This window comes from Triticum aestivum, chromosome 1A (assembly GCF_018294505.1).
Source record: "Triticum aestivum cultivar Chinese Spring chromosome 1A, IWGSC CS RefSeq v2.1, whole genome shotgun sequence".
NCBI lineage: Eukaryota > Viridiplantae > Streptophyta > Magnoliopsida > Poales > Poaceae > Triticum > Triticum aestivum.
The window spans coordinates 556218787-556230051 of record NC_057794.1 but is presented as its reverse complement, the minus strand read 5'-3'; the positions used below and the strand labels follow the sequence as shown (position 1 = coordinate 556230051).

The window sequence follows — 11265 nt, the reverse complement described above, 5'->3', positions numbered from 1 at the left end:
ATAAAGACATATGAAATAAGAAACAAGAAATAAAATATGTATCGCCAATGGAGTTCTCTTTGTAAATCTAAGCTGGACATCAAGTGGCTATTGTTGGTACTAGAAAATGTAGGTGGCAGCTTCAGAGAATACCACAACAGATTTGCATATTAACCAGGTAAGATCATATCAAATGATTTCTTCAAGTCCTTAGGTGATAGAAGATCACCACAACAGTGTCCTTTGGTCTTTTAGCTGAAGTTTTCACTCTCAATCAATCCAAGCCACTGCTAAATATCGTCGGTATGGCTGATTTAGCTTGTAGTAGTAGTTTCATAGCTAGCTCATCATCAGTTTAGCCAAGGGTATATGGCATGGCTAGCTCATCATCCCTTTTATGCACTGGAGCAAGGCTCTCTTCAAACAGGCTAAATCTTGAGCCAGGGATCAAACGCGTAAGCCGGGTGTGTGTCTCGGTCACCGAAAGAATGGCCTCCAGAATTTGACACCTAGGATCATAGGTGTAAACCTTCTTCTGAAACTCAACCCAACACTCGCTAGTAGCAATGACAATCTTCTTCCCCAAAGTGCCATTGCCGACAGAACCAATAACCCTCACAACCTTTGGCTCACCTAATTCTCTTCCGACTTGCCCAAACAAATCAATTCGATGTTTCAGGGACCAATCACCAGAGCCACAATCCAGCAGTCCCCAAATCTCCAAGGTGCTACCATCAGGGTTTCCGTTGCGAAGGTCCCGGACAATGCACAGCTGGTCATCCATCACAACCAGGTGCTCTCGTTCTGACTGGGCCCAGGAGCGCAGGTGCTCTGTTGGTCCCCAGAACGGCGGTGAACGGACACATCCGAAGGTTTCCTCTGCAACAGAAAAGGATATGATAGCAGCTCTTGGCCTTCTGAAGAAAAAAGAAGGATTGATCAACCAGTGCAGAAATCCATTGGCAAACGCAGGTGGTATTTTGTTCACCATTGCATGAGCGACTGCAGAATTTGCAAACAGGGATAACTTGAAGGGTACTCCTCCAGCCGCAGGCCTCCAGCGATCAGCTCTAGGCGTGTACACATCACACCTGATCATCTCCTTCTCATCAGAAAACCCATTGATCAACCTGACGACCTTGTACTCCCTTGTCCGGGCATCAAATCCCAGTCCAGCACTGGAATCATATTTCGGAAGACTGTGAGGTGGCAAACGTGTGACTTCCCTTCCGGATGCATTGCAAACATAGTAAGCCGGCGCAACAGCGTCAAACAGAAGGGTGAGCCCACAGCAAGGTGAGGGCATCACTACTTCCATGGAGTTGCGGCGGGCAGAGTCAACGGTGAAGAGCAAAGCATCTCTCGAGCTTGAGCTTGAGCTTGAGGGTGAGTATGAGCATACTGAGGTGGAGTCCAATTCTGCTGTGGGGGAGACAACTAGTAGCTTTGGTGCTTGTGGTGGCACCTTGGATGTTGCCATATGGAGGCTGCAGAAATCCTTGGAGGAGAAGAGTGCAGCCCAAGAGCGGCAGACGGCCTGGAAGCGGAGAATGGATTTGACAGGGAGCCGAAGCAGCACCTCCAACATCATGTCATCAGGAAGCAACCGTGCACAAAGAGGTACAACGGCCTTCTTCCTCTTGTTGCTTGGGAACGCCTCTGCCGTAATCTTCACGGACTCGCCACAGGATGGCATGCCGCTCTCTCTCTTGCTGCTACCCATCATCTCACCACCAATGTCTGCTGCTCCAATCAATATTACTAATTCAGCAAGATGTCCTGCAGTGAAATACACACATGGGAATAATTTGAGTGGTAGTATAGTGAATCTCAATGCATTTATATATTTTTTTGGAAAAGTAGACAGAACTTAACCCCAAATTTATGTTTAAATAATAAATTGACTGCTGTTAGTACTTCCTCCTCGGGTTCATAAATATAAGATGTTTTGGATATTTCAATATGGACTACAAACGGTCTTGAATAAGTGAATAAACACACTAAACCATGTCTATATACATCTGATTCAGAAAAAGGTTAGAACATCTTATAGTTGTGATCAGAGGGAGTAGTATATTAGCTGAGAGGGCAATAGACACCTGAACACACTGCAGGACTAGCCTGCACCTTGGACAGTAACAGCAGAAGTTTGAGGGTAATGGATATCGAAATACATCTGAAGATGCCACCCGCACCATGTACAATAGTAGAAAAATTGAAGGGATCAGATCGACCTTGAGCTGAGGCGGATCTACTAGCCGATTTCATCATCATTACAACACAGGGAAGATGTAAAATATGAGCAAATTACTACGAGATTTAATCCGAATAAACATAAGATAAATCATGACCACAGCAGCAGAGATTAAACTAATCATGCGAACTAGCATAGCAGATGAATATATCACATCTAGGGCACATGCTAGAAGCATGAATTTTACCACGATCTCGAACAGGAAGGATAGAATCACATACGGTGCAACGGGTGCAGCACCGTCGGCGTTGACGTTGTCGCCCATGTCGTCGAGGACGAGGTTGCCGAGGTCGGGGAAGAAGTCGTCGTTCGCGAAGTCGTCGCGCGAGTGCGCTCCCCAAAAACCTGATCGCCCCTCTCCCATACAGGATCACGAGAGGCGGGGTTCCGGAGGCCTGCTGTCCCTTCTCGCGGTGCACGCCGGAAGGAGGGATGGAGAAGACTTGCTTGGCGGCGCGGCTCTGTCCTCGGCTCGGCTCAATCCCGCAACCCGCGGCGCGGCGCGTCGTGACGAGGCGAGGCGAGCGAGGAGGAGGAGCGCGCGTGTAGGTCTCCTCTTCTCATGCTCATACAAGTGGTAGGAGAGCTCACCTTATAAAAAGGTGCAACTCTCTCTCAACTTCCGGGGTGGGACTAAACTTTAGCCTCACTCACTCCACTCACATGTGTGCATGAATGGGCCAAGAGAATTTTAGAATTTTAGTTGGGCTTTGGGCCAAAGGCCTACTAGCAAAATTCCAACAATCCCCCACAAAGTCTCATTGGCACATCTCATCATTTAGTTCCAAAACATTGTTTTATATATCGGTGCTTAGTGGAGACTGTGAAGTTGAACTTCCACTTAGAAATTTATGCTACACTAGATCACAACTTGAATAGTGGACTATGCCTTGAACTACAAGTTTTCTGTGAAACTAGTTTCACACAAATTCTTGACCGATACTGGGCTGCCGCAAGGCTTCCCCGCGGGTGGAGCGTATACGTCATACTCCAGGGCCTTTCATGAATTTATTAGAGAACACCCAATTCTCACAGACTGCGACATTAACAGTCAAATTCATATAGGTGTGTTCCTCAGAAGATGTTCTGCAGGACAACATCTCTGCTTACCCGAATAAGCCACTTGGAACACATTAAGATAAGTACCAACCTGTCATGCAGATCAGGAGAGTATTGCATCTTCACGAAGTGGGATAATTAATATAGGGATACTCTCCTCCCAGCTGACCAACAACTTGTCTCCCACTTCTACTTCACGGGATCTCCGATCACATAGAGTGGTTTACCACTATGGACAACTCATGCGGTGGGTCTCAAACCCATCTCCATCGATGCATTATCTATCACATTACGTGATAGACCCTTTGTGAAGGGATCTGCCAAGTTTTTCGACGTTTGGATATAATCCAACATAATAACTCCGGAGTTCCTCAATTTTCTGACAGATTTTAATCTCCTCTTCACAAGCCTTGATGACTTCATATTGTCCTTAGAACTGTTTATCTTGACGATCACAGTTCATCAGGATAGGGGGTATTGGTTTTTCAACCATAGGTAAGTCCATCAAGAGTTCACGAAGCCACTCTGCTTCAACAGTGGCAGTGTCTAGTGCTGTGTGTTCTGCTTCCATAGTTGACCTCGTTTAGATGATCTGCTTGCAAGACTTCCAGGAAACAGCGCCACCACCAAGTGAAAAAACATAACCACTTGTGGCCTTAATCTCATCAGCATCAGATATCCAGTTTGAGTCACTATAACCCTCCAGTACCCTTGGATACCCGGTGTAGTGAATCCCATAGCTCGCGGTGCCTTTCAAATAGCGCATAACTCTCTCAAGCGCATGCCAATGATCATCTCCCGGGTTTGACACAAACCGACTCAGCTTGCTCACAGCAAAAGAGATGTCAGGCCTCGTGGCACTCGCCAAATACATAAGCGAGCCAATAATCTGAGAATATCTCAGTTGATCTTTAGCAATCCGTCGATTCTTTCGAAGCAACACACTAGCATCATATGGAGTTGGAGAAGGCGTGCAGTCGCTATACCCAAAATGACTCAAGACCTTTTCCACATAATGAGACTGAAGTAGTGTGATCCCACCATTCTCATCTCTCAACAGCTTGATGTTTAAGATAACATCATCTACTCCTAGATCCTTCATCTCAAAACAGCGAGATAAGAAATCCTTAACCTCCTTGATTAAATCAAGTTTGGTTCCAAAGATCAATATGTCGTCGACATACAGACAAAGAATAACTCCTTCGTCCCCACCATAGCGATAGTACACGCACTTGTCACCATCGTTTACTACAAAGCCGGCAGCAGTTAATGTTCTTTCAAACTTCTCATGCCACTCCTTAGGAGCTTGTTTAAGGCCATATAAAGACTTTAATAATAACTTGCACACCTTTCCTTCTTGACCAGGTACTACAAAACCATCTGGCTGATCCATGTAAATTTCTTCCTTCAACTCTCCATTGAGGAAAGCCGTCTTAACGTCCATTTGATGAACGAGAAGACCATATGAGGCAGCCAGTGATAGTAGCACCCGAATTGTGGTCAGTCTAGCCACGGGTGAGTAAGTATCAAAGAAGTCTTCACCTTCTTTCTGGGTATAACCCTTGGCCACAAGCCGTTCCTTGTGCTTTTCAATCGTACCATCAGGTCTAAGCTTCTTCTTGAACACCCACTTACATCCTACAGGTTTGCACCCATAAGGACGGTCAGTGATCTCCCAGGTACCGTTAGCTAAGATGGAATCCATCTCGCTACGTACAGCTTCCTTCCAGTAGTCAGCATCAGGAGATGCATAGGCTTCTGAAATAGTCCTGGGTGTGTCATCCACGAGGTACACAATGAAATCATCACCAAAAGACTTTGCAGTCCTCTGTCTCTTACTCCTCACAGGAGTTCCATTGTTACCCTCAACAGGATTCTCAACGTGTTCCATCGCAATGGTGGGTTCAGGAATTACAGTGAATTCCTCACTAGATGGAGTAGGTATCTCCTGATTTGATGAACTCGACATATCCTTCATAGGAAATATGTCCTCAAAGAAAGTTGCATCATTTGATTCCATAATCGTACCAACATGCATGTCGAATACCTTAGATTTTATTATCAAAAATCTATAGCCGATGCTATGAAAAGCATAGCCCAGAAGAACACAATCCACGGTTTTTGGTCCAAGCTTGCGCTTCTTGGGAATTGGTATATTGACTTTCGCCAAACAACCCCAAGTACGTAGGTAAGAGAGTTTCAACCTTTTACTTTCCCATTCATCAAATGGAGTCATGGTCTTATGCTTTGTGGGAACTCGGTTTAGGACATGGCACGCAGTCATTAGCGCCTCCCCCCACCATTCCTTGGATAGACCTGAAGTGTCTAACATGGTGTTAACCATATCAGTTAGAGTTCGGTTGTTTCTTTCGGCTACCCCATTTGACTGGGGTGAGTAGGGAGGCGTCCTCTCATGGATTATACCATGTTCCGCACAAAACAGATCAAATTCATTGGAAAAATACTCTCCACCACGATTGGACCTAAGCCGTTTAATTTTTCGATCAAGTTGGTTCTCTGCCTCAGATTTATAGTTTTTAAAGAAAGTCAAAGCCTCAACTTTTGATTTCGGAAGATACACATAACAATATCTAGTGGAGTCATCAATCAACGTCATGAAGTATCTTTTTCCACCTTTTGTCAACACGCCATTCATCTCACAAAGATCAGAATGTATAAGCTCAAGTGGCGCCAAGTCTCTTGCCTCTGCAGTCTTATGGGACTTGCGAGGTTGCTTAGCTTGCACACATACTTGGCACTTGAAGCCTTTGACAGTAGAGATTTTCAGAATTAAATTCATATTGGCTAACCGCGTCATGCAACCAAAGTTAATATGACAGAGTCGTGAATGCCAAATATCAGACTCATTATTGTGGCAAACATTATTAATAATTTTAGTGCAAATATCTAACAAAGATAGGCGGAACAAGCCTCCGCACTCATAGCCTTTTCCAACAAATTGTCCACACTTAGAGATTACAACTTTATTGGATTCGAAAACCAACTTAAAACCATCTCGACATAAACGGGAACCGCTAACGAGATTTTTATTGATGGACGGCACATGATGAACGTTCTTCAGACGCACAGTCTTCCCCGAAGTAAACTTCAGATCGACCGTACCAACACCTCGAACGATGGCATGTGACCCGTTCCCCATCAGCACGGGTGAAGTCCCTGTTGCCTGGTAAGAAGAAAACATGGAGGCGTCAGCACAAACATGTACATTGGCACCGGTGTCAATTAACCAATCAGGGGATTGAAATACTGAAAGGATGGTAGGAAAAATACCATACCCTGATTCCTTCATATCAGTATCACCGATGACAACATTAGCAGACTTGCCGCTCTTCTCATGTTCGCGCTCCTCAAAGCGGTTAGGACACTTCGGAGCCCAGTGATTAGGATCACCACAGACATGGCAAAGTCCCTTCCCCTTCTTATGAGAATTCTTCTTGAAGTTGGTAGAATGTGATGGCTTGTTCTTTGTATCAAACTTGCCTTTGCCCTGAGTTTTGTTCTTATTGTTTTTGAACTTGTTGGGCTGGGAGTTCTTCTTCTGTACCATGTGGGCACTAGAACCTCCCTTAGCAACTCGAGCACGTGTGTCCTTTGCTCTCGCCTTCTTTTCAACATCAAGAGTACCAATGAGATCTGCAACGGAAAACTCCTGTCTCTTGTGTTTTATGGAAGTAGCAAAATTGTTCCACGAAGGTGGAAGCTTGCCTCCGGCAACAAATTTGTTCGGCAACACACACTTGAAGTACTCAAGTTCTTTTGCGAGCGACTGTATCTCATGAGCCTGCTGTACAACAGGGCGCTCATCAGTCATCTTGTAGTCATACAATTGCTCCATGACGTACAACTCGCTGCCGGCGTCCGAGGCACCAAACTTGGCCTCGAGCGCAGCCCACATGTCCTTGTCGTTGTCAAACGACATATACGAATCCACAATGGAGTCATCAAGAACACTCAGAAGAGCGCCTTTAAAGAGGGTATCGATCTTCTCAAAAGCTTCCAGCTGTGCTGGATTAAGATCGCCCTCAGGCTTGCCCTTGGTGGCATCATAGCAGCCCATGGGCTGAAACCAGTAGACTGCTCTTGTGCGCCACCTCTTATATTGCGCCCCCTTAAAGGCAGGCGGCTTCAGATGCGCAGCAAAACCACTCGGAGTAAATTGCCTATAATCAGGTTTTTGAATTGTTGGAAATATGAGCAAATTACTACGGGATTTAATCCAAATAAACAGAAGATAAATCATGACCGCAGCAGAAGAGATTAAACTAAGCATGCGAACTAGCATAGCAGATGAACATATCACATCTAGGGCACATACTAGAAGCATGAATTCTACCACAATCTCGAACAGGAAGAATAGAATCACATACGGTGCAGCGGGTGCAGCACCGCCGGCGTTGACGTTGTCGCCCATGTCGTCGAGGACGAGGTTGCCGAGGTCGGGGAAGAAGTCGCCGTTCGCGAAGTCGTCACTGCCAGCAGTCGCGCGAGTGCGCTCCCCAAAAACCTGATCGCCCCTCTCCCGTACAGGATCACGAGAGGCGGGGTTCCGGAGGCCTGCTGTCCCTTCTCGCGGTGCACGCCGGAAGGAGGGATGGAGAAGACTTGCTTGGCGGCGCAATGATCTGGAACGGTAGTGAGAAACCATACGAAGCGGCGGCGGCTAGGATAGACGTCTGCCTGACTATATAGTGCGGGCCGGGTAGGTCGTGGGAGTAAACTCCACGTCCGAGTCGTCACGATCCAAAAGAATCGGAAACGGTTCAGTAATTAACGCGTCCGTTAATTATTAATTAATGACTCATTAATTTTCTCATGCAGCAAAAATATAGACGACGTGCATAGCTTTGTCCTCGGCTCGGCTCAATCCCGCAACCCGCGGCGCGGCGCGGCGCGGCGAGGCGAGCGAGGAGGAGCGCGCGTGTAGGTCTCCTCTTCTCATGCTCATACAAGTGGTAGAAGAGCTCACCTTATAAAGAGGTGCAACTCTCTCTCAACTTTCGGGGTGAGACTAAACTTTAGCCTCACTCACTCCACTCACATGTGTGCATGAATGGGCCAAAAGAATTTCAGAATTTTAGTTGGGCTTTGGGCCAAAGGCCTACTAGCAAAATTTCAACAGAAGACGAGAGCAGAGGGAGATCCGTGTGACAAGAAGATGAATTAATGCATCGAACAGATCGGAGTGAGGTAGGAGGTTCCTTACCAAGCGAGTCCACTAGAGGGCGCCGGCGACGAATCGGCGAAGCTGGGGTTATTACGGCGGCTCGGCGGAAGGAAGACTCGATTTTTCTGCCGGGAGAGACGGAGATTATTTAGGTTGGAATTGGATACAAACTGGTCAGAGTGGCGACGGACTGATTACCTGGGGGAGGCCTGTCGGGGCGTCCGATACCTGTAGTCTCTCGGCATCCGTCCGTCCCCCTGCTAGCGTCCGATTTGACATCAACGGTTGATATCGTAAACACTCTCCCCGTTTGTCTTCGATCACGTTAGCAGGGGATTCGTTCAAATTATACGCTCTATCTCTTTATCCTCGCTTGAGAAAACGCAAAGGTGTGACTAGATCTCAACCGACTGAGATTTAACCAAGTCTCGGTCAAGTGACACAACATATAACAAAGAAGAAAAAAAATTAGAAGATTTTTTTGCATGAATCTTCACCCAAGATCTTATAAATATAGTATCGACTGAGACTTCCTTAAGTCTCAGACTCTCAGTCAACTGAGATTTAGCAATCCTGAAAACGCAAAAGCATTGTGTCGTCGGAAAAGCTATACACCCAACGTTTCCGACGAACATCATGCGTGTGAACGCCTCGTTGGCCCGTTGGATGGAGTGCACAAATATTTGCGCAATGCCAGCCTCGTGATCCTAGTCGCAACCGTTCATGCAATGGAGTGAAACGTTTTTTTCTTCCTTGGTCAGATAATGGACAGAGGGAGATCCGGAAGGAAATGGATGCTATGAATGAATTGATGTACCGCGAAGAGATGCTATGGCTGCAACGTTCACGCATTGCATGTTTGAAAGAAGGAGACCGGAATACAGAGTTTTTTCACCACAAAGTTGTGTGGCGAGCTAGGAAAAACAGAATTAAAGGTCTGAAAGACTCCAATGGTGTATGGCAGCAGGATCAGAACACTATGTTGAAAATGGCACAAGAATACTTTGAAGGCATGTTTGCAGTCGACCCACACATTGATCCGGAGAAAGTTATCCAGCTTTTTGAGCCTAAGATTACTGCAGACATGAACACTAAATTGTGTGCCCCTTTCTCGGACAAGGAAATCAGCGATGCCCTCTTCCAAATAGGGCCCTTAAAAGCACCCAGACCCGATGGCTCCCCTGCTAGATTTTTCCAGCGGCACTGGGGCACTTTGAAGGAAGAGATCATCCCAGTTGTGCGACAGTTCTTTGGGTCGGGTATCATGCCTGATGGTGTTAATGCCACATCCATTGTCCTGATACCCAAGGTAAATGATCCAACTAGTCTCACAGAGTTCCGACCCATCAGTTTATGTAATGTAATTTACAAAGTGATCTCTAAGTGCCTTGTGAACCGGCCGCGGCCACTCCTGGATGAGATAATTGCCCCAGAACAGAGTGCTTTTGTGTCAGGCAGACTAATCACCGATAATGCTTTCATAGCTTTTGAGTGTATTCATGTCATCAAACAAGAGAAGGACCCGAACAGAACCGCCTGTGCGTACAAGCTCGACCTCTCTAAGGCTTATGATAGAGTGGACTGGGATTTCCTACGGCGAATGATGCAAAGGCTAGGCTTCGATCACCGGTGGGTGCACTGGATCATGACGTGCGTGACCTCGATGACATATAGCATCAGAGTTAATGGAGCTAGCTCGAATTCGTTCGCACCGCCCCGCGGGCTATGGCAAGGAGATCCCTTATCACCATTTCTCTTCCTGTTTGTTGCAGACGGCCTGGCGCAATCTTGAGACAGCAGGTGCAGCAAGGCCTAATCAATCCGGTGCGAGTGTGCCCTAGGGCGCCTGGTATATCTCACCTCCTGTTCGCGGACGAAACACTGCTGTTTTTTCGGGCAAATGTAGCAGAGGCCACGGAGATCAAGGATGCGTTGAGCAAATATGCAAGGTGTACGGGGAACGTGATCAACCCCTCAATGCTCCATCTTGTTCGGTACCAAGTGTCGGCTGGACAACCAAACTGCTGTCACCTTAGAGCTCCAAGTGCAGAACCTGCATTTTGAGGAGAGGTACTTGGGACTGCCCACGCCAACGGGTTGCATGTCAAAAGGGCGCTTCCAAAGTCTACAAGAGCAACTAACCAAAAGGATTCTAGCATGGGGAGAAGAAGCGTCCCAAGGTGGAAAAGAGATTCTGATCAAGGCTGTGGCTCAATCCCTACCAACTTACATCATGGGGGTCTTCCAGTTACCACGAAGTGTTTGTGACGATCTCACACGCATGGTTAGAAACTTCTGGTGGGGAGCGAGGGAAGGGAAGAGGAAGACACATTGGCGCGCATGGGACACTTTGATAAAGTCGAAGGAGAAGGGCGGGCTTGGCTTCCGGGATTTTCGCCTTTTCAACCAAGCCCTACTCGCCCGGCAAGCGTGGCGACTCTTATCTAACCCTGATAGTCTGTGCGCGCAGGTTCTAAAAGCTCGCTACTACCCCGACGGCCGTCTGGAGGACACAGTCTTTTGTGGAAACGCCTCGTCTACTTGGCAGGCCATCGTCCATGGCCTCGAACTACTCAAGAAGGGCATAATTTGGTGCATTGGTGATGGAGCCTCGGTGCGCATATGGCGGGATCAGTGGATCCCCCACCCGCTAGCGAGAGGGCCTATCTCTCCCCAGGGTCGCTGCCGACTCCGGCGTGTAAGCCAGCTGCTCGACGAGCATGGGAACTGGAAGGTGAACTTGCTATACAGCAACATTTTCTCCCCATGGATGTCATGAAGATTATGA

The 11265-nt window shown here is 47.1% G+C and overlaps 1 pseudogene; it reads right to left on the bottom strand.

The window, feature by feature from the left end:
• Window positions 1–762: 762 nt before the first annotated feature.
• LOC123048666 (F-box/kelch-repeat protein At3g23880-like) lies at window positions 763–2498 on the bottom strand (annotated as a pseudogene).
• Window positions 2499–11265: the final 8767 nt, after the last annotated feature.